The sequence below is a fragment of the Lissotriton helveticus genome, chromosome 3_1 (genome assembly GCF_964261635.1).
Source record: "Lissotriton helveticus chromosome 3_1, aLisHel1.1, whole genome shotgun sequence".
NCBI classification, from domain to species: domain Eukaryota; kingdom Metazoa; phylum Chordata; class Amphibia; order Caudata; family Salamandridae; genus Lissotriton; species Lissotriton helveticus.
In genome coordinates, this window is record NC_136061.1 from 817,058,400 (window position 1) to 817,080,956 (window position 22,557).

The following is a 22,557-nucleotide window of genomic DNA, read 5'->3' on the forward strand; positions in this document are numbered from 1 at the left end:
TTTAACTTTCGCAAATGTAACACCTAGAACATTTGTAATGCAATATGTGTTGTCTTTACGTGACTTAGATGTATTGATATTACAAATAACAATGGCTTTTATTTTTTTAATAATACTTAAAAAAGTTATTGTAATATATATTGGCAATAGCTTAAACTTTTGTAAACAACTTTTGTGAAGATTATGTTCAGTGTATTTTATTGTGACGAAAATCTAAGAACAGAAGTGAGATATTAACATCTTTTTGTGACATTTTTAATAAAGCTTGAAACATTGAGAGAACGTATTTGAACCAGTTGTTGAATCGTTGCAGATTGATGCTGTGGTGGCGACGAGTGATGCTGTGGCGTTGAGTGATGCTGTGGTAGCGCATAGTGATGTTGTGGTGCCCCTGAGTGATGCCGTGGTGGTGCGGAGTGATGCTGTGGTGATGCGATAGATAGAGGGAGGCAGGGCGATAGATATATAGAGGGAGGGCGATAGATAGAGGGAGGGCGCTAGATAGATAGCACAGGGCTCGACAAATCTTTTAAATCTTACTTGACCTGCAGGTCTAGTGACTAGAATTTTCTACTCGACCTAATATAAATGCACTTGACCCACAAAAAAGCACCTCCTCTTAGCAGTACTCCTGTACACTACTGTACATTAAACATAGTAGAGCGTGGCCCCGGATGAATACTCTTAGCAGTACTTGGGTTCACCCCTGTACCTTCAACATACCAGAGCACCCCCCGGCGGCTCTGCAACCTGTAATTCTGAGAAAATCACGTAATCTCACAGTGCCTAACAACATTGAGTGTGTCTTTGTGTAATGTAACTGGCGATCGTGTAAAGCGCTCCAATACCTTCGTGTCAAGTAAACGCTATACAAATCTGCAACAAAAAAAACACTCTTAGCAGTCCTCAGGTACACCGCTGTACCTTAACCATATTAGAGTACGGCCTCAGATAAACACTCTTCCCAGTACTCAGGTACACTGCTGTACCTTAAACATACTAGAGCATGGTGTAGGAAAGGGAAGATAGCACCATGGCTTGGACCAGAAGTAACTATATGACTGGAACGTTTTTACGACGTCTTGCATTTCTATTGTATTATCAGATCAGGCATGATGTGTAAGCACAACTAGGACCAGATAAACAATACTGCCCTGCTTGCTCGTGACATGATATGGTAATTTTCCATCAGTGTTTTACTAGAAAATAAACTCTGCACTTGGTGTAAACAGGGTATGTAGGAATCGAGCAGAACTAAATGATTTTCTGCTCCTTTGGAAGGCATTTTGTGTGAATATTAGCAATGCTGCATAATTCCTTGTGGGCACTGCAGCCGTATTCACGATTACCACCTCTCGGGCACCGTCCTGGTGCTTAACATTTAATTGACGTGGGGACCCGTCTGTCAAGTGCTGGTGAAGCAACTCAGTGCGATTTCACAACATAGATTGTGATTACAACCTGCCCCTACATCTGTTTCACTTCCTGGTGGACTTCACAGCCTGGCCTTTCAACTTAATGAAGTCGGCGCCAGCCAGTTCCGCCTCGTGAACGGTCATGCTTCATATACAGTTAATTGCAGAGAATCACCCAGGGAAATAATAAAGATATGCGTTTAAAGTGGTTCAATTTGGACTGGACATATATTTTCGTTTTTGTCCACTTTTCTCCAGCCTCCTTATTATATTTGTACCACTTTTATCTTTGCCAACCCACCCATTCTCTCCTTCCTTACTATATATCATATTATGCAGCTAAATATTTTTGTAATTAAGATAACAAAGGGAATCATAGGGCGCCGTTTACCCTCTGCATCCCGCAGGTGCACCCTGATTGCATGCCTTGTAGAGATGAGTAATCCAACTTCTAAACTGTGAGAATACACAAAATTCCCCGCGCTGACATCTGGCTCCTTGATGGGCATCGCAGGTAGCTTGTTGGCACCTTACGAGCTACCCTTGGACGAGACACCCGCAGTGAGTGCCCTCTAGCCGCCTGTGCCGCCCTCTAAGTAGATTTCATAACTGCTTTGCAGTTTCGTAATCTCAAACTTCACCTTTCTCATGTGCCTCATCTAGCTGTGTTTCTCTGAGCACTAGCAACTTCACAGTCAGTTCGCAGTGGTAATGTGATCGCACATGTTAATTATAATCCCAATGTGACTGCCTAAAAAGCCGGTAAGTTTGGGCTTTTCCAGGATAGAAGACTTGAGGTCTGAAACAATAACAAGCCTAACAATAGCCCCCGCTGTGCGTTAATCCCCTTCAAAGCCACCATCCTACACAATTGGAGCAAGAGCCTCTGACCCGCGGCTGTGTCCCCATACAAGCGCACCTGCCGCAGGGACCCCCGCAGAGAGATCGAGCCGTCCTCGGCAGGCGCAGGCTTACATCACGGGCAGAGCTCCACTCACAGGGCTCCCAGGATCATGGTTTTTAACACCCAAGGTGCAGGAGGTGAACTTCTGCTTCTCTAGGGCACCAGTGTCGTTCATGGCCTGCCTCCGAACAAGTGAATTGGGTACAGGGGTTGGCAAAGGCAGTTGACACGCTTCTCCGGCAGTATATCCTGCCGTGGCTTGTTGTAATCAGCCAATGAGAAGCGTGTAAACATGCTACTAAACACTTTAATGTGCGTAGATTAGCTACCGTCTGATTGGCTGATTGCAACTAGGCCTCAGCAGAACGAGCCCGCGTTGCAATCAGCCAATCAACACCTTTGATTTTCCCACATTTTGTAAGGCAGTTCCTGAACATTTCACCCAGCTGCCCTCTAGAGTCTTCTACCGTCACTACACTTGAGCACAGTGTCAGAGCTCACTCGCCAAGCCGGTCAAGTAGGCCTGAAAACTGTCTCGCGCTGAAAGAAATTGACTCGCATTTGCGAGCGGGCGAGTACATTTTTCGAGCCCTGTAGCAGTATGCCTGGTGGATAATGATTTTTACCACTGGTGTTTCAAAGCTTAAGACTAATTAAATCCATGTGAACACCAGGCTTGTTATTCTAAGCTGTCGCTCAGAAGTTGCATAGAGAGCAGTCGGGACTTACTCCAGGGGGTGGTAAGGGAATTGGAGCTCGCATTCAGTGACAACCCTGTGATCAATCAATCAATCAGCAAATTTGTAGAGCTCGCTACTCACCCGCTAGGGGCTCAAGGCGCTTGGAGGGGGGAGGAGGGGAGGGCGGGGGGGGGGGGGGAAGAGTCGCTACTGCTCGAACAGCCAGGTCTTGAGTTGCTTTCTGAAGGAGAGATGGTCCTGGGTCATCCGAAGGTGGGTGGGGAGGGAGTTCCATGTCTTGGCCGCCAGGTAGGAGAAGGATCTTCCTCCGGCAGTGGATTTGCGGATTCGTGGGACGATGGCGAGGCTGGCGGATCGGAGCTGGCGGGTGTGTAGAATGTGAGGCGGCTGTTGAGGTATTTCGGGCCCATGTCGTGGAGAGCCTTGTGTGCGTGGGTGAGGAGTCTGAACGTGATCCTCTTGGTGACGGGGAGCCAGTGCAGGTCTTTCAGATGGACAGAGATGTGGCTGTGGCGAGGGATGTCCAGGATGAGTCGTGCAGAAGCTTTCTGTATGTGCTGGAGTCTTTTCTGGAGTTTGGCTGTGGTTCCGGCATAGATGGTGTTCCCGTAGTCCAGACGGCTGGTGACTAGGGCCTGGGTGACCGTCTTCCTGGTTTCGGTGTGGATCCACCGGAAGATCTTTCGGAGCATGCGCAGGGTGTTGAAGTAGGAAGACGAGACGGCGTTGACTTGCTTGGTCATCGTGAGGGAGGAGTCCAGGATGAAGCCCAGGTTGTGTGCATGGTCCGTTGGCTTGGGTGCGGTGCCCAGTGCAGGGGGCCACCAGGAGTCGTCCCAGGCGGAAGAGGATGGTCCGAGGATGAGGACTTCTGCCTTGTCTGAGTTCAGTTTCAGACGACTGATCTTCATCCGTTCCGCAACGTCTTTCATTCCTTCCTGGAGGCTGGCTTTGGAGGTGGCTGGGTCGTTGGTGGGGGAGAGGATCAGCTGGGTGTCGTCGGCGTAGGAGATGATGTTAAGGTTGTGTTGGCGTGCGATGGCAGCGAGAGGGCTCATGTAGACGTTGAAGACGGTGGGGCTGAGTGAGGATCCTTGCGGGACGCCGCAGATGACTTCGGTGGCCGCGGATCGGAACGGGGGGAGGCGGACTCTCTGGGTTCTTCCGGCTCACACTCAAACTCACTCAGTGTGCGGCTGATGAATATCTTTTCAGGTGCACTGACTCAAAGGGGGTTTAGGATAAAACCCCTAAAATGTCTTCAAATGTCTCTGGGCGTGCAAAGTGTCACAAATGTGATAATGAGGAGCTGCCCGCCCTCATCACAAACGTGGGAGGGCTGGCTCAGAACAAGTGGTTCACAAAGAAGGCCAAATAAAATCTAACCTGTGGGAGGATGTGGAGTAATGGTCAGAGCCTCCGACTTTGGACCTGGGGAACTAGGTTCGAGTCTGAGTGTGGGCTCAACATCCTGTGATTCTGGGCAAATCACTTTATCTCCCCGTGCCTACTAAAAGTGTGAGCTCAACATCCTGTGATTCTGGGCAAATCACTTTATCTCCCCGTGCCTACTAAAAAAATTATAATGTATACCGACGTAGATGGTGCTCATATAAAGCGCTCCAATACCTTCGGGTCCAGTTCGCGCTATATAAAATCGCAAAAAAAGCATTTGTGCGCCCTCCAAAGCAGTAAGTGCACGAGTTTCAAGCCGGCTAGGGCACCGCCTCCTTTCACCCGTAAGTGGTTGATAGAATGTGTGCCACTAAGCACGGTGTGTAAGCGCCGATCAGGTACCGTGGAAGACTCTGCTTATTACTTCGTCTCGGGCTTCAAGAATGTCAACACGTTAAGTGCTGATGGCAGCGTTTGGAACTTTCCTTTGGAATTCAAATTCGACCTTTGAAAGAGGGAGCGCAAGGTCGTAAAACCAGACCGGCCTCTGGTTCATCGACATTCTCCAATATTGAAGCGAGGGAGGGTGTGCAGTAGCAGCATCACACACACAACCCGCTGGTTAGAACATAAAATAATCAACGCCTGTCCAAAGTGGTATAATCTGGGTATAGCGCATTGAAGTGGCTTTACCAAAGAACTCGCTGTGAAGACAACGGTGGTAGAGGATCAGGCGGAAGGCGCTATATCGAATCACACAGCATGGAGGAGAATGCGAGTATTGACCCCACTCCGAGGGCAGCGCCTCCGAGGCGCCCAGTGAAAAGTTCCACTCTGACAAATAAATATTCCATCAGGGCGGGGGTGCCAGGGTCCGCCCGGGGCATCTTCATCCGGAGGGCCCGGTCTGGGCTCTCTACACCTCCGCTAGAGCGCTCTAGGTGTGCCCCGTTGCCCAGCATAACACACTTGCTCGGGGACAGGTACCAGGAATTCCCCACGCCCGGTCGGGCACATTCCACAAGACATGTACGCGTTACTTGTTTTTTTTTTTTAACCCCTTTGTACTTACACTGTTACTCCATCCCCTTAGATCGCTGTGAATGCCCCCTCTCCCCTTAAACCCGATCCCATCGTGACACAACAGCTCGAGGCAACAGGACATTAAAGCTTTGCAATATGGATGAAATCGACTTCATCATTGGGCCACAGGTAATGAATTCTAAACACGGGAGACGGGATATGAGCGATCATAAGCAGGCCAGAGGCATTTTTCTTGGCATGGTAGGAGAGCTTCAGACTGCCGGCCAAGCGCCTAGACGCAATGCAATACTCGCAGGAAGATCTGAAAGGCAGGGGTGCAGTTCTGCAAGATTTTATTCTCATTGATCATACATTTACTCAGACTCGGGAGACCCTGCCACGAGCCTTCTGCATTCATTTCTCACACGTGTAGGCACCGGTTAGCATTGCAAGTCCTCTGCTGAATTAAATGCGTGGCTTCATTACCACACTCTTTCTTATTCCTCTAATAATAAAAGGTTTAAAGACACTGAAAGAAGGATGAAGTTGCGCTTAATCCCGTGGCCGACACAGGGCTCAGCTCGAAGCGCCCACTTTTCTAAGCGCCTCACAGATCCAAGCGCTACACCTGGTCCTCCACATCCACCTCATGTAGAAAAACAGAATTGGACGCATATTACGCTTCGGAGAGACAATCTCCATGGCTAGGATACAACAAGGCGGTTCTTAGCACGGCCGCGCCAATCCGCTGCAGGCGGGACAGGAAGCTCGGCGAAGCACCGCCCACCGGCAGTAGAAGTCTAGCCGGGCGGGCGGCCGGATAGTGACGGATGCCGCGCGTGGACACCAGCGCTGGCGCGCGTGGGACTCCAGGACACCCCGCACCACTGACTGACACCGGGACTCTGTGGGGCTGATTACAATGCGTCCCCGAACAGGCCAGGTGATGCGGCGGAGATACCAGGGGAGTCGCGACAAAAGAGCCAGGTGAGTGGTGGTGGTGGGGGGGCTGTGTGCGCGTGTGTGTGTGTGCGTGGGGGGCGTGCGTGGCTGTGTGTGTGCGCGTGTGCGTGTGCCCGTGGGAGGGGGCTGTGTGTGTGTGTGCGCGCGTGCGCTTGCATGTGCCTGCGTCTGTGCCTGCCTGCGTGTTTAGGTGGGAATCTGAGGCCGGGGATGTGCACGGCGCCTGCCTGGACGAGCGCGTCCACAGACACCAATCGGTGCGCGTGCCCGAACCCCATCTCAGATTCCCAGGAGACGGGCAACTATAGTTGTCGAGCTGGACAATGCTTCGCATTGTTCTCCAGCTCGACCTAAAAACATTTGACTGGATGGTAGAGATGTGCAGGGAAATAAAATTAGACAGCGACTAAGAAAAAAAGAAACTACATCTGCGTTTGGCTTTGGAATTTTGTTTTTTTAAATGGCACGTTTGGGATATGCTTGTAATTGCTAAAAGTAAAGCACACCTGCTACAGTTTATGTGTAGCTAGTATACTGTTTAGAGAAAATCATGTAAGCTTTTCACCTAAAGGTATGCAGAGACTATTGGAAACATGTTTACTATGAAACAGAGCTAAACGAGTATCGGGGAAGGAAACAAACGAGACTGCAGTGTGAAATTGAAAAGCAGAAGAGTGTACAAAAATTGCTCAGGAGGGAGTACACAAGTCTTTCAATTGACAATATCTTACAAATGAAATCTAGATGAAAAGCATAATGGCAAATTGTTTAATGCTTATAAGCGCCTCAGTGAAGATTGGCAGATCCGCCACTGATTCACAAGGGGGGCTGTGGTGAACACCACAGTGCATCTGCAGATCCGCGAAAAACCTACTAAATTGGGCTTGTTTACAAGAAACATGGAAAGGGATTTCAAAAAGTGACCATTTAGGAGTGGTATAACAAAAATAAAAAATGAGAGGAAGTTTGTGATTTGCCAACTACAGGAGCAAGAACACATTGGGAAGGATAGCCATTTTAGGTACTTTTCTACTGAGAGTGGAGGGTGATTGCCATAGTTCTGAACTGAGATTTGATGTGGAAAACAGATGCCATTCCTCCTCAGCCATGCGCAAAGCTACGATGAAGAAAGCGCTCTCCGTAGCAAGTGGGTTGTGTCCAAACAGTGGATCCCGAACTTAGCTCTGTCTCTCCCAAGTGCCATAGCTTGGGAGAGTATGTCCCAGGCCTACTCTGGGACCACAGGCAGCACCTACACAATCGAATGCCAAATGGAATGGAGGGCACGCAGTGTTCATAGACCGCAGTGCCAGGCTGGTAGAAGAAAAAATGTTCTTGCCCTCTGTGTCCAGCCTGTTGAATTCACTATCTGGTGGGGTAGTAGAAAATGAGCCAGGATTTACACAGAAGTGGAAGCTTGTACAACCAAGCTCTCTGGGATATGGTGTTGCGTAAAGAAAGTTGGGTCACCTGAAGCAGGGCAGTGATAGCAGGCAATTGTCCTGTTCACTGGAGCTCCTATGCAGGGTTTGGACCAGGCCCCATGCAGGACATCCATAAGGGCTTAATTAAAGGGGAAAAGCGGTTTTGAGGGGGTAACGCACCTCTGTCAAGACAGTCTTGACTGCCACAGAGGGCAGGCTAAGGTCCAGGGCCTCGGCTGCCCTTCGCACCACCATTGCAAGGGAGGCTCCCTCCTTCCTAGTCACTGTAGGAGGATAGACACTCTGGGGCACATATGTTGGGCCTACTATTGACCTGGATTCTTTCAGAGGAACAGCGAGGATGCTTCATTCTTGCTCTGCGCAATGAGGAGGGTGGCGGAGTGTATTCCCAACAGGCTATCTATCAGACACTATAGCGATTTTTATAATCACCTATACAGAGACCTCCCTCCCTGTTGAGACTTTGTACTCATTTCTCTATCGTTCCTCGCAGCCCTTGACTTTCCTACAGTCCCGGCCGATCTAAGCAAGGCGATGGAAGACCCCAGTACACCACAAGAACAAAAGCTGCACTCAAAAACAAGGCATTGGGTAAGACTACCTATCAAACTTTTTTTTTTTACTTTGTAGTGCTCCACTAATCGGAGTTTGAGCCCATAGTCAGCCATATGGTTTGTTTTTTTAACATGACTCCAAAGGGTAGGAGCAGGCTTGAGGTGTGTGTCAGACCCACCCGCAATCTGTACAGGAACCAGTCAGTGATGCCCACTCTTGCCCCTACTGTTCGATTTAGCCATAGAGCCCCTTGCAGACAGAGTGCAGCAGGAGGGCAGAGCATGGGGAATCCCTCACCCCGATAGCCTGCAGGCCACATCCCACTATGCCGACAAAGCGCTTTATGTGAAAGATGCCAGAGAGGGGTTTGAATCAATATAATGGGTACCCGAGTACTTCGGAAGAGTCTGGCCTCATGGTTAATAAGAGCATGGCTTACTTTAACCCCACCCCCCGATGTCCTGATACTCCCCCTAGTAGCCTTGCTGAGAAACTATCAACTTCAATGGGAAAGCACTATGTTAAGATACTTTGGCATGAACGTCTTTCACATGGATGAAGAATTTTGCAATGGTAATATGAGAAGCACTGTAACCACCATATGAGGACCCAAGTGGCCTTTTGAGTATGCTCCCACTGCCTACCATGGGCAGCAGTGGCTTTCCAGCTGTTGGTGGGAGTGGCACTGGCAGAAACCAGGACAACCACTGCGCCTGGCCATGACCAAAATATACAATCTGGCGCTCTCTAAGACGCATTTCCCCCCGAGAGAGGTCCCAACGGGTCTAGGTGGTGGTGTGCGCCCTAATTAGACTTTGTGCACTTACTGAACGTAGTACTCTTTATACCCAAATATTCTGCTACTGGGTCTTCCAGACCAGTTTTCTCATCTGGGATGGTTAGAGATTATCACTTTGGCTGGCAGACTCGATACACTAAGTAACTTATTCAATAACAGCAATCATTCCATGAACTGAGAAATAGCTATTCTTTACATGAAGGACAATTTCTGACCTATGGGATACTCTTGCACATCTTACGCTCCAAATGAGTAGTGGTGGAAATGGAAGCGGCTGTTTATTAACCAACCCACATGCTCTAGATGGGAATCAGTAAAGCATGTGATTTGGATACAAAGTTCCCATATGCGAGTCTCACTACATACATTAAGGGAAGCATAGGAGACCAAAAACCGAAGACCTTTGCCCGTTCTTTTAAGTGCATGAGTACTTTATACCCAGGAGCAATTTCCATGTGCCATCTGGTCACATTCTAGGATATAGGAAGTTCATGTTAACTTGATACATTTTCCTGAACACAGTACACTGACATTTGACACATTTTATTGAGTGCCTGTATAGGATAATATTATCTGAAAATGGCTTAGCTTACATTGACACTTCATAACTATATTATGAGACTGCTTTGAACATTCTGTACAAAGGCTATGTTCACTACACAAACTGTTGCCTGTTTTGTCCAGTCAGCGACGGGGCTATTAAAACAGGATAAACAATAGAATGGGTGTTCGGCATGGCAGCATGGGTGATGTTTTTTACATAAGCAGCATCACTCCCTTATTTAATTAGAGGAGCATTTCGCTGGCACAAAGAGGTCTTACCCATGCCAGAATTCCACCGGATTCCGGTTTACCTCTGCGAGAGGCGCTGCCCATCTGCATAGATACATAATCACAGAGGACTGGGACGAACACCGGACGATAATGGGTGATGACATCAGGGATGACACCCTGCCCATGTGATGGGATATTTACTCATGTCACTCTAACTTCATATTGCTACCCGAAGTGGCGACCTAGATCTTAAGACTGCACTGTTGCCATAGACTCCTCCACTCCAAGAGAATACAGTTCATGGGGTGCTTCTCCTCTTCTGCCACCAACCCCCCACTCCAGTAATGAGATTACACTCTACCCTGCAAGACTTCTGATGCTGCTGGTAACTGCTGACCCGGCCCTTCGTTCCCCCCTCAGATGGAGACTGACAAATATTGGCGAGAACCCTCTACAACACCAACCCATATTTCCTACCATGACCAAGTTTTTTGCTGGACTTCCCCAACAGATTGTTTTGTTAATTGCTTGTTTATTGTACACAGACCGACAAAGGAACGTTTCAGTGTACCCCCTAAAGTACCTCTATTATTGTACATGTCTCAAGATAACTACTCCCGACCACGAGCTACTGTTGTTACCCTATACCTGTAACTGTTTGCCATAACTGCATTTTTGTATTTCATATTCCGTTCTCCACTGTTATACCACTTCAGCAACAGTAGATTTGGTTATGTTAACATATTATTTCTTACTATGCAAAAAAGTTTTAAAAAATATATTTGGGGGTATGTGGAGGGCCTTTACCAATCAATAGAAACTTAAACAACTAGGGATCAAACAATTGTTTGTCGAACAGGCTGTCACAGACCGTGTTCACCTTATGAACGGATATTTTAAAGATTTGGTGGGATAGTAGGTCTCTTGCTACTGAGAAAAGCCTTTTGACATAGCAAACTGCAAAATTAAGGCTACAGACCTCTAGAACCTTTGTAGAGATGCTAGCCGAAAGGTTTCACCTAACAGCTCTATCACAAGAGACAACAAACCACATTGTTAAGTAATCAATTCACCAAACAATTGTGCTCAACTTTCCTGCAGGATTAAAGCAAGTTTGTGTTTCATTGGTACCTCCTGCACACAAATAAAAACGAAACGTGCAGCATATTGATCGAAAGTAAGTATCATCGGGCAAAAACAACAAAGATTGATGCGGGAAAGTGGCACTCAAAGTGCGCTTGAGTGATTTTCTGATTTTTTTTTAATATTTTCATACATAATAGTGTCCAACTGTGGGATGATGCAGGTTGCCATGGCCAAGCTTTGCTACAGATAGATTTGTTATTTGACCAAAGAGCCACTCTTATTTCGCCGGAGGGAGGATTTCATGCATTTGCTTCATGCTGCAGTTAGCCCAGACAAACGATTAGCCAAACATCGAAATAGAGATAAGGCTGATCTGACTAGTGAATTGCACCCCACGCCACAAGAGAACAATAGGCTCTTTGAGCTAGAAACTGCACAAACCTGGTAGTTTGCGCCTGCCCCCGACGCAACCTGTGACATGAGATTCAGTGCCTCGTGGAAGCTACAGAAAATCTCACTCTTCTCCAGAAAGCCATGGCAACGGAGCTGAAGAGATGAAGAAATCAAAGTGATGCTGTACACCTGCCAATCAAGAGGCAGACCGTGGAACACTTTGTCACTGTGGTTAAGTTTGTGTGCAAAAAGGGAGACATTGTTCATAGTCAAGTGATGGCATCAATGTCTGGAGCTCTGCCAACATGGAGCGGAAGACATTGGCTTGCAGGATACATGAGAGGGCATCCTTTTTATAGGTCGAAGATCACAAGATGCACATAATGGATTATACAGCGCACTACAGAAGTGGCAAGGTCTGTCCATCCAACTTGGTCATTCCTTAACAGAGTTAGCTTGCAAAGATCAGGAACCAGCATCATGTGCCCAATTTTGTTTTAACGTCGAAGGACAGAACCCAAAAAATAGCAAGCCAAGAGACCCTTTCACAATCTTAACTAAAGCCACAAAAATGTCTACCTGCTACTGAAAAGCGATTCGTTAGGCATAGCACTCCTTCACTCAGTCAATTTTCCTCTAGGGTTTTGGATTACTTGGAAAGGACTAGTGATTATATTGCATCAGATGGGCTGCTTTGGAAAACCTCTTTCCATTCTCCATTGGGCATCTACTGAATCACAAATCTACTTGGGATTGGGGAGTTTGACATCAAAAGCACTCACAAGCTTTATACGCAGAGAGATGGTATGCCGGAAGTGATGCTCGTGCAGATGCTTTAGTGAGTTTCCCACATAAAATAAGGAATGCGGAAACAAAGTTCCTGTTTAACCCCTTCGACGCTCATGACGAGCTGGGCTCGTCATGGCGTAGCCTCCTCGCACGCTCATGACGAGCCCAGCTCGTCACGTAAAGTGCGATTTGAAAAAACCCAGCGTACGGGCGGAATTCCGCCCGCACGCATGCGGTTAAGTTAAAGATTATGTGTTTCCCTTTACTTTCCATTTCAAAAGTTGAACTTGAAACAATAAATGCCCTTGAAATCAACATTTGAAGCCGGCAACTCAATTACAGTTTCACATAGAAATACTCCACTGCTTGAGAATCGAAAATCTACATACTTGAATCAGCTAGCACTAAATTTAGATGTCCACGTTATATGGTTATAGTATGTATGTTTCTTATAAATCCTTCAGAAAATATGGGTCGCTTTCATACCCAACCCTGAAGCAGCAGCAAATGACTACCTGTGCAACTTATGTCAAGGTGAAAATCATGTACCTCTGGTTCGCGCTGCCTTGAAAGGTACTCTATCACTTTCTTCTCCAAGTGTTTTATTAATTAAAGTCCATGCAGTGTTGAATCTACTGAAATCTTAACGGTTTAGGATTTCAGAGTTAGAAAGAAGGAAAACAAACATTTGAAATACAATCGGTCTCGCCTTTGGGACCTTATATGTATTTAGCTATGCAGCATATTAGCCTGGGTGCTGAAACATGTACTGTTCTTTAACATGGAGGGAAAGCAAGCACCAAACTGCGTGACACGCCAGGTATGGTAATACATGGAGAGAAATATTGCCTTTCAGCTGGAAATGGTATAGCTCAAAGCTCTGTTTTTAATATAAAATCAGGGCCTTTAGTGGTCATATAACTGAAAATACAAGATTTGAAAAAAATATTATTGTCTATGGGTGCTCGTGGGAGACATTTTCTATGGACAGGAATCTACATAATGCTAAAGAGATTCTGGTATCTTACTGACCTCTGCTGGTCGTTTTCTATGAAGAAAGTTAAATAGAAGCAGTAGCTAGAGAAAAAAAAAACGGAGTCCCTTTAGCTGGAAGCAGTTCTGGTATTTTACTGACCTCTGCTGGTCGTTTTCTATCAAGAATGTTAAATAGAGGCAGTTGAACAGAAATAAAAGTCCCTAAGCGGAAGCAGACAAGTCCTAGGGCTGATTTCCAGAGCCCACAAAGTACATACACATGTAAGTATACACTAAAGTATATACAAGAGGTCATGAATGCTCGACCTAAAAACGGCGACCAAATTGAAATTTAACTTAAACGTGGATGATATGTAATACGGCCGATTGAAGTGACATTCATTGAAATGGGAGAAAATCCAATGCTTCCCATGTGATCTTTTCATCTTTAAATGCTATAACAATCAAGACATGCTCATGTCCAATGGATTCTCAAATTTCATAAAATTCTAATTTGAAATTTAGTCATGGTTATTTTTAAAGGCTAAATGGAGGTGCAAAGAAAGGCTTATGCATAATGCTAGCCTCGGTGTCTTTAATTAAATCCAGATTCTCCAAATTCAAAATTTGGAGAATCTACATTCTCAAATTTCAAAATGAAACCAAAAGAAAACACAAGGCATTTTGTAGCTCATCTCTGCCAGCAGATGTCACTGACTTGCGAGTTAGAGAACACTCTTCATTTGCACTAATAGCAATATCTGAAAATATATCTTGTACAAACTACAGTCTGGACTTTGCACGTGCAAGGTTCCATATACATGAAAAGGAGCCAACAGAAGAAGGATGCTCATATTTTGCAAGAAATAAGAAAAATATTATTTGCTACGGTTGATCATTATTCTTTGCATATACAGTATGAGAAGCCCTATATTTACCTAACCTGTAATAGAGAGCTCTTTGCCAGATAACATCAAGCTTGTTTTCAGAGCATGAACTGCTTGTGCTGGATTAAGAGCACTGCCAGCCTCTTCTAGCCCAGAGGGACTATCCTCGGCACTAAAGCAGCGGTTGAGGTTTAGTATGTATCAAAATTGTCATTTATTGTTTAGGTTGTGAATCAAGTTAGCGTTTGTACACCAATTTGCTAGATGCACACAACCTTGCATATTCTGTATCTCTTCTACAAAGGAAATCATACCTCTATGTTTTCTATCTAGCCCAATGTTCTTAAAGGATGTGGCGCTTTAATAGTATGGTGTGCCTAATTGCAAATTACTTTTTCAGGCACAAAGATTGGTAGAAAACGAATAAAAGGATGCAAATGGCTACCATAACCAAACTAAATGAAGTGCACCAAAAGAGAAAACATTGTTTTGAAGAAGCCAAGTTTAGTTAAAAGATATAATGTGTCAAATTGCTTTTTGCATTAAATTATTATTCAAGCATGAACAGTGTAACTCGAAGACAAGGAGCAATGTCATGGTCAACACACGTCACATAGCTAAATAACCTCCCTCATAGCCTATCAATACTTTACATCAAGACTTGATTCTTCTTAATTAATCTTATACATTTATTCACAACAATGACATTGGACCGAGAGATTTTTAATTAGCTTTATTTTTTTGCCCAGCTTCATATATTATATATCATTTCAATGTTTTCTATTCTTATTTTATATATTTTTTCTTTAGTTCATACAAAGTAGAAAAACGTATTTTTTAAAGATCAAAACCAGTACAAAGATGTACACAATCATTAAAATGTATATTCTGTAAATAAGTCTATAGAGTAGAACAACAAACTACCCCTGGATCAGCTACAATAAATATACACACATCATACCCATTCATACATATACCAACGTTCACAAAACCTCACACAACTTTCATCTGTACGCGGTAGTTGTTACAAATGACAAGTGAACCTCTGCAAAAAAAAAAACAGATATTGAAGTTCAGAGCACAAGGCTCAACACAGGGTCGACGCGTGTTTCGGGGGTGTAGGGTGGCTTAGATCACCTTCATCAAGACCTTGTCAGATACCCACATATAATTCACAGCTCCCAGGGGATGGGAAAAAAGTTTTGGGGGGAAACGTTTTTTTCTAGCTTAGTAAGATAACCGCCTCAAAGTTAGTCTTTTCAATCGGAATACAATATTATTCTCAATTAATACAGTGATCCACTTTGCAATAAAACCATGCTTGTGTTAATAAATGTAGAGAGCAGATCAGTGGCCAATATTCCTGCATTTCTTCACATCATTATTACTGATTCCATCTCCGTGTCTTGTCTATGGCTCTTTTGATTGATAAGTTACACTATTCTCCGCAATGCGGTTCCCAAATCACGATGGCCCCTAGCTCTCAGACAAGGATCTGGGTTTAATTCATCGTTCTTTTGCTCACCACGCCACCCCAGTTTGGATCCAGTCATATGCTAATCAGTCTTGACTCTGTTCCTCAAAGGATCAGAAGGATCTGGCTGGTTCCAAAGTGGGGTGAGCAAAAGAACGATGCATTAAACCCAGACCTTTGTGACGGGGGTGAATGTTTGCATTGTTCGGATTTGAGGCACTTTACAGTGAGTAGCATGTTACTCTGGAATCCAAGGCTAGAGGTTAATATAGTAGTATGTTTTCAGGTGAGTGGTTGGTGAGCTAGATAGGTTGGCTGAGATTAGGCAATGTTAGATTACACGGATATGGTTTTATAGAAGAGTTTATGATCTATGAAGTGAGGTATTAGCCAACTGCAGAATTACAATAATAAGCTTTATGGTAGACATGCATGAGACAGAAAGGAGCCTGTACTCAGAAATAGAAGGCATGCAGATGATGGAATGTAAGGAGAGAGTCATTCTGAAGAAAGAAAGGAGAGGAATCAATCAGAAGTAAATAAAGGGATACTTTTCAGACAGGGCTTTGAGAATATAGCGGGAAAAGCCATAATGAGATAGCAAGCAATCAGAGAATGTAAGCAGTAGAAAGAAAATTTATAAATAGTGCTCCATATCCTGGGCAGACAGCTAAACATGCGATTCTGTGTACACATCATTTAAACATTAAGAGTCCTAGGCTGTTGTGTGCCAAAACTCCGGAACGCGCTTCCAATCAAACTTAGGACAAACGCCAACCTTTTAAGTTGAAGAAAGCAACTCAAAACTAATTTATTTGCATAAATAGCTCGATATCCTGCATGACCTGTCAGCGCTGGGAATCCAGTCTTGGATAGCAACGAGATCTATAAAAAACCCTCTTCTAAACACCTACCTTACAGGTGTGCATGCAGGCAGCAGGTCTCCAACTGTGAACTGAGACAATGAGTTGGCTCATAAGAAAATTCACTATTAAAAGTCAATGTACTATCTTGATTAGGGTGGCTGGGGATGATCCTCGAGAGAATAAAGAATGCACACGATTGCATAGTTTGGGGGAGAACATGATTTTTAAAAAATGGTCTAACATTTATAAACAAAACATTATGATGTCCAGAAACAGAACAGTTAACATACCAAAAATAAATAGACAAGACTTGGGAATGCTTTTCTCGTGAAAAATATTTACAAGAAACAATATTTACTTTAAAAAAAAAAAAAGGGAGTGAAATCTGTACGAGTATTTTCGTGGTTATGAACTACCCAAAAACACTAATGTATTCAATGTAGCATGGAAGAAAAAAATATGGAATACCTCAACTTGTGTGCAAAATATGGTAAAATGATAAATGATGTGAATAGTTCAACTGTACTCATGTGGAAAAGGGCACCAGTACTACCCAACAATGAGAAGTTTGCATCTTCTTATTACTTTGGTGAGTTTCTCGACCAGTGCAGTAGAGGTGCGGGCATTAAGACAACATGGTACTTTAATCTTCCTCCATCAAGATGATGGCATAGCTTCATGGGCCATTAGCCACGACCTTCGCAACGCTAAGTCACTCAGCAGTCAAATGTCCAAAGAGGCCCTGCATCATGCGGGATGGGTAAACCCGGATGCAGAGGTTCGACAACTGAGAGCTGCTTAAGGGACCGAGAATCTACATTGCTTTACAGTTTTCAATCACTTTCTTTTGGTTTACACCATTTCAATGTTATCCTAAACTGCCCATATACCCAACTCATCTCCACTGTGTGCTTGGACAAGCTTACCATAAATAAGCATGAATGTCAATCAGATTCCAAACATTTTGATGAAAAAGGTAAAGAATTGGGTTGCCATGGCACCACAAGCACAATGGAGCACCCTAAATAGCACTTCTTTCCTGAAGTATTTAAAATTATCAACAAGCATTGGCTAAGTCAAAAGGCTTACGTAATCACTATAGCGGTGCTAAGCCATGCCTTCCCTGGACCGGAAACAAGCTTCCGAGGACCGGTTTCTGGCATTCCAGCAGTCTTCAGCCCGGCTTCCTTGAATCCAGTGGCAAAGTGAGCAAGGGACTTGCTTGGCAGTTCAGGCTGGACTGTTCCCATGAGGCACAGGGTCAGACTGATTTGCATATAGCCATGTCTGAACTGGGGTGGCAGAGTGGGCTAAAGAACGGTGATGGATCAAACCCAGATCTTTTGACTGGGTGTGAGTGTTTGATTGGTTCAGATGCTCCGCCCATCACCACCCCCTTTTGTACCGCTTTGGCCGCCATAAGTGTGGCAGGGTATGCTCAGACGTGAGTCCCTTGCTCACTTTGCCACTGGATTCAAGCAAGCCGGGCTGAAGACGGCTGGAATGCCAGAAACCGGTCCTCGGAAGCTTGCTTCCGGTCCAGGGAGGACATGGCTTTGGCAGTTCGGGCTGGACTGTTCCCATGAGGCACAGGGTCAGACTGATTTGCATATAGCCATGTCTGAACTGGGGTGGCAGAGTGGGCTAAAGAACGGTGATGGATCAAACCCAGATCTTTTGACTGGGTGTGAGTGTTTGATTGGTTCAGATGCTCCGTCCATAACCACCCCCTTTCGTACCACAAACATCTTTTTATGCATTTCAAAGGAGGCCCAGCAATAGAGAACAGGAACTGGCTAAGCAAGTAAAGCTCTATTAAAGGGGCTCCCTATGAACAGAGGGTGATCACAGTTGAAGTGTGCGGATTCTTTATCTCGCTGATTTATAGACTAACTCACTTAGTGCTACACGGACATCTGCAGTCTAGTGACATTGCAAGGGTGGTCAACTTGAGCCTACGTATTATTCGGCTGATGAGTGGGTGTGTTACAAATCAATAAAAAGAATCATCATGGCCACTACAGCATAGAAGTTTTCACAAAAAAATCCATCATTCGTCTTCTTTGCTTTGCCACAATGTGGAGCACTTTTTAAACAATACTAAAAGCACAACACAGAAGAACGCGCAGCACTAACAAATGTGCATATGCTCATGTTGTGCACCGTTCTAAAAAACTGATATGCCCAGCAGCATTATGCTCCCACGCAGAAACCATTTAGTTAACTGACAATAACAATTGCCATCCCATGAATGATCTACGTGGTCAGTCATTTTAATGCAAGAAAAAAAAAATAGGTAGATGAACTGAAGACCCAGTGGTTACATGGCTTTAGTTTGGATTCTTGACAGTACATAAAAACAAACGAGTTTACCTATAATATATTTGTTGTAAATCCCTAAAATGTCCTCATTCGCTCTCCGCCACAGAACCAACGTCATGAACTCCTAGGAGCGCTTGAAGGTCATCCACTTCACTGAAAACGCCGTATTCCTACTGGCTCAACTGGAGCACCGTATTCCTACCGACTCAAGTGGAGCACAAGTATTCAAAGCTTTGGTGAAGCCCCACATTAGGTGCTGCTCTTCAAGGCCCAGGATGTACCCTACAGGTTGTTTGCATGAATTCACATCCAAATGACCTTCAAAGTCCTTGCTTGCGAAACAAAACTGGAAAAACAAGCATTGTTAATACTGGTCAAGTCTCCTGTGGGCATGTACATACTTGGTTGAAAACTGACAAACTTCACAACCACAAGTCTATCCAGACGACCACTGGGGGAAAAAATGCGTGCCAAGGCAGCCTGCAATGGAAGCACGCAGCTCCGATAATCCAGGAGCTCACCTGGTCTGTGGAGACAGATCATAAACAGATGCCAAGCAGACAGCTGTCGGCTGCAGGTGATCTATGCAGCACTCTGGTTCTACAATGGGTCAAGACGTAAAACATTCAGAGCCCAGCATCCCCAAGCATGTTAAGCTGTGCTTCCCCCCTCCTGGGTTAGAAACCGGAGTCAAGCTGCAGACACAGGCTTTCTGTATTTAATAAAGCATTGTCAGGTACTTCGTGTACCGTGTCTTAGAACTTACACTACTTATTGATAGGCCTCCAACCTCACTGAATTAATGGGCAAACACAGGGAACAGAGTTCAAATCCGAAGGACGTGACAGTTCTGCATTCCTTTCTAGGGAATTAACAGTACAGCAGAAGAATCAGGACCCTGCCATGTCACACCACTGTAGTACATGAAGTAGAACAGGCAAGTGGGGATTGCTCTCCTCTTTTAGTTAACCCCTAAACCTCCTACAATATGTACAAATATTCCGGCTGTAAAAGGGTTCGGGGATTTTAGCCATCAAGACAGCCAAGAGTACCACACCTGCCTAACAGCACGTTTTCAGGCGAACAGGTTCTATAGTCGAACGCTGTCGGGGCCAACTTAGCCATTTACTCTTCAAACTAATAACATCCAATCTATTAAGTACGGTAAATATGTTTTTTTCAATGCGCAAAACAGTAAAGCAGCGTTATCGCAAACAATCACCATTTAGCTATTAATTGAGAGGCAGTATTTTATTAAGTCACCAAAAAAACACTGAGCTTACACTGTGCAAGGGCTGTCGGAAGCAGGACGTCTTTCATTTTACTCGCTTAGCAACAACCTTTCCGATTGATCACTGCGCTGGGATTAAAGATAAATAACCCCGGGCCGTAACTTAAGGACGCGCACACAACACCTAAACCCAGGAGGTAAAACTGCGAAGAATGCTCGGAATGCAGGGGCCATTTTCTTTCCAGGGGGGAGTCTAAACTTCGCGGATCTCAGGCAGAGGCCGCTCGGGGAAAATCGAATTTTCGAAGAAACCGGACGACCTCAATAGCTTACCATTTCTCCTTAGAATCGATCGCAGGCATTCGAGCTATTGGGGGCGAGGGGTCCATGCGCACGCCCCCAACCTGTCTTCATTTGATTCTCTTCGCCCGCCTCCCGAAGAGTCACAGGCAATTGAGAAAAGAGGCGAAGGCGGCGACAGGAAGAGTCCCCTGCAGACGGTTTTCCGCCAACTCTTCGCCATCTTCCTTTGTCTTTCAGTTGACCCCTGTTCGGTGCCGCGGAGGGAGCCAAGCACGCAGGACTCAGTGTGTGCAAGGAGAGGAGCCCTTCAGCCTGCTTCCACTTTAACAGCCCAAGGCCAGCAACCTAGCCTGCCGCCCGGCACCGCCCCCGCGGCCCTCTCATTGGTGCACGCGAACCGACCCCTTGCGCCATTGGCCGCCTTCAACTGCAGCCCTTCCCTTCCCCTTCCAAACACTTCCTGTTTGGAAGTTACCTTGAGCCGTGCGCAGGGGTCAGGGCTTCGAGCTGGAAAGAGGTCGATGCACTAGGGGAAATCTGATTTTTCCACTGCAAAAGCAACGGGTTAGTGGAGGCGGTCTCTTACAGACCTGCCTAAATCGGGAGCACTTAAACAGGATGATGCACTGACATCTTCATAAAAAATATGTCCTGGCCGTCAACCATGTAACATACCGTGGTTCCGCTCGAGCTTCCCCACTGCGTGATCGAGGGTATACAACTTTGATCACTTTCCCCATCCCTGCTTCAATACACTCTTTACTAAAAACTGGACCAAATCCAAACTGGAGAAAAAATAGTATGTAATCTAAATAGACGTATAAAGAGGAATAAAAGAACCACCATGTACAATCCGCGCGAAGCTCCCAACCCTTAGCTAGAGATAGTCTAGGTTAAGGTTCAACACAGCGATTATAAACTATAATAATAAATATCAATGACCTTGTGATGTACACAGAACCCAGAAAACTGCCTAATGTCACAAGGACCAATACAATTAGGTAAGAACCTTAACTAACAATTTCAACCTCACAACAAAACAGCTAAATGGATAGGGGCACAAATACTCTAGACGTTTTGGACACCAAGCTCGTCCGCCCAAACGTAGCACCATTAGGTACTTTAATCTACTTAAGTATATTACTAACCAGATTGTAGAATGCAATCCTTAGTCTGAGATGGCACGGAGTTAGGCCAGCCCCTCAAAATGTGTTTGTAGCTCATAATGTATTTTTCACCTCATGCCCAGATAGACGAGTTATAGTAAACAAAATACTTTGTACTAGAGACACCATTTATTAAATGCATTCAATTTGTATAGAATACACTGCAAGTTGTATAGTGGTATGCTCACAGTCCTCTGCTGAGTAACTGCCATTGTTAGGACATCACAAGTTCTTCGGGTAGCATGGGAGTGACGTTCACATGACGCCACCAGTACTGTGAATGGGTATGTTCCTATGTTAGGTGACTTCGTTTACGAGGACTGTAGCAAATGGCACCATAACCTTAAAACCCATCATGTGAGATTTAACTGACCTAGAGGGGTTTGAGTGTTTATTTCGGGACAGGAAGGGGCTTTAATGATCACGTGTCACCTTCAACATGCGTCATCCTTGTGAGTTACAAGGAAACTGCGCGACCAGGTGCTGTATGCTATGCAGAAGATCTTGGATTTGAACAGGAATCTTTAGTGGAGTTAAGGCAATTTCGGAGGGATTACGACGAGGAGAGAGAAACAGCATTATTAGTCTTTTACAGTTTAGAGAGTAAATACTTAGATATTCCTGCATCTTAGGCATTAGCATATTCAAGTCAGGAAGCCACTGCAGCAACAACGAATACATTTTAAAAAAGTGCCCTTATATCCCAGAAGCAGCCATTCGGCTACAGCTACGCCCAACATCCGCACTCTGAAAGTATGGGAAATCGACGACTCAAGTTCTCTAATGCCCTTAGCAATTTTGGAATGACAAGGGTACACAGTCAATTAACCCTTGGAACCAGCTAGAACTGCTACTAGTCAGCCAAAAGCTCAATGAAGCCAGACTAACAGAGCGATGCATACAGACATTTCAAGGAGGAGGACATGCACAAAGCTCTTACAAGGGCAAGTACTGGAGAAACCATGCTGGGGCAAGATGCACATTTGTGCAACCATAACTTGATAGCGGAATGAAGATTAACCTCTGGATTATAATGATGACCATCTAAATACACAACACCCATTCTCACTGCTTAAATCTTAGGTGTTTCC

The 22,557-nt window shown here is 45.2% G+C and overlaps 1 protein-coding gene across 4 annotated transcripts in view; it reads right to left on the reverse strand.

Moving 5' to 3' along the window:
• The window catches only part of NFYC (nuclear transcription factor Y subunit gamma), a 246,035-nt gene that overhangs the window by 186,611 nt on the left and 36,867 nt on the right, over positions 1-22,557 (reverse strand). Inside the window, exon 1 of one of the 4 annotated variants that reach the window (XM_078681099.1) lies at positions 20,331-20,642. The exons of the other annotated variants lie outside the window; for them this stretch is intronic. The gene's annotated coding sequence lies outside the window, so the exon portion shown is untranslated. Of the gene's footprint in view, positions 1-20,330; positions 20,643-22,557 lie in introns of those variants that run through there. 4 annotated transcript variants of the gene reach the window in all.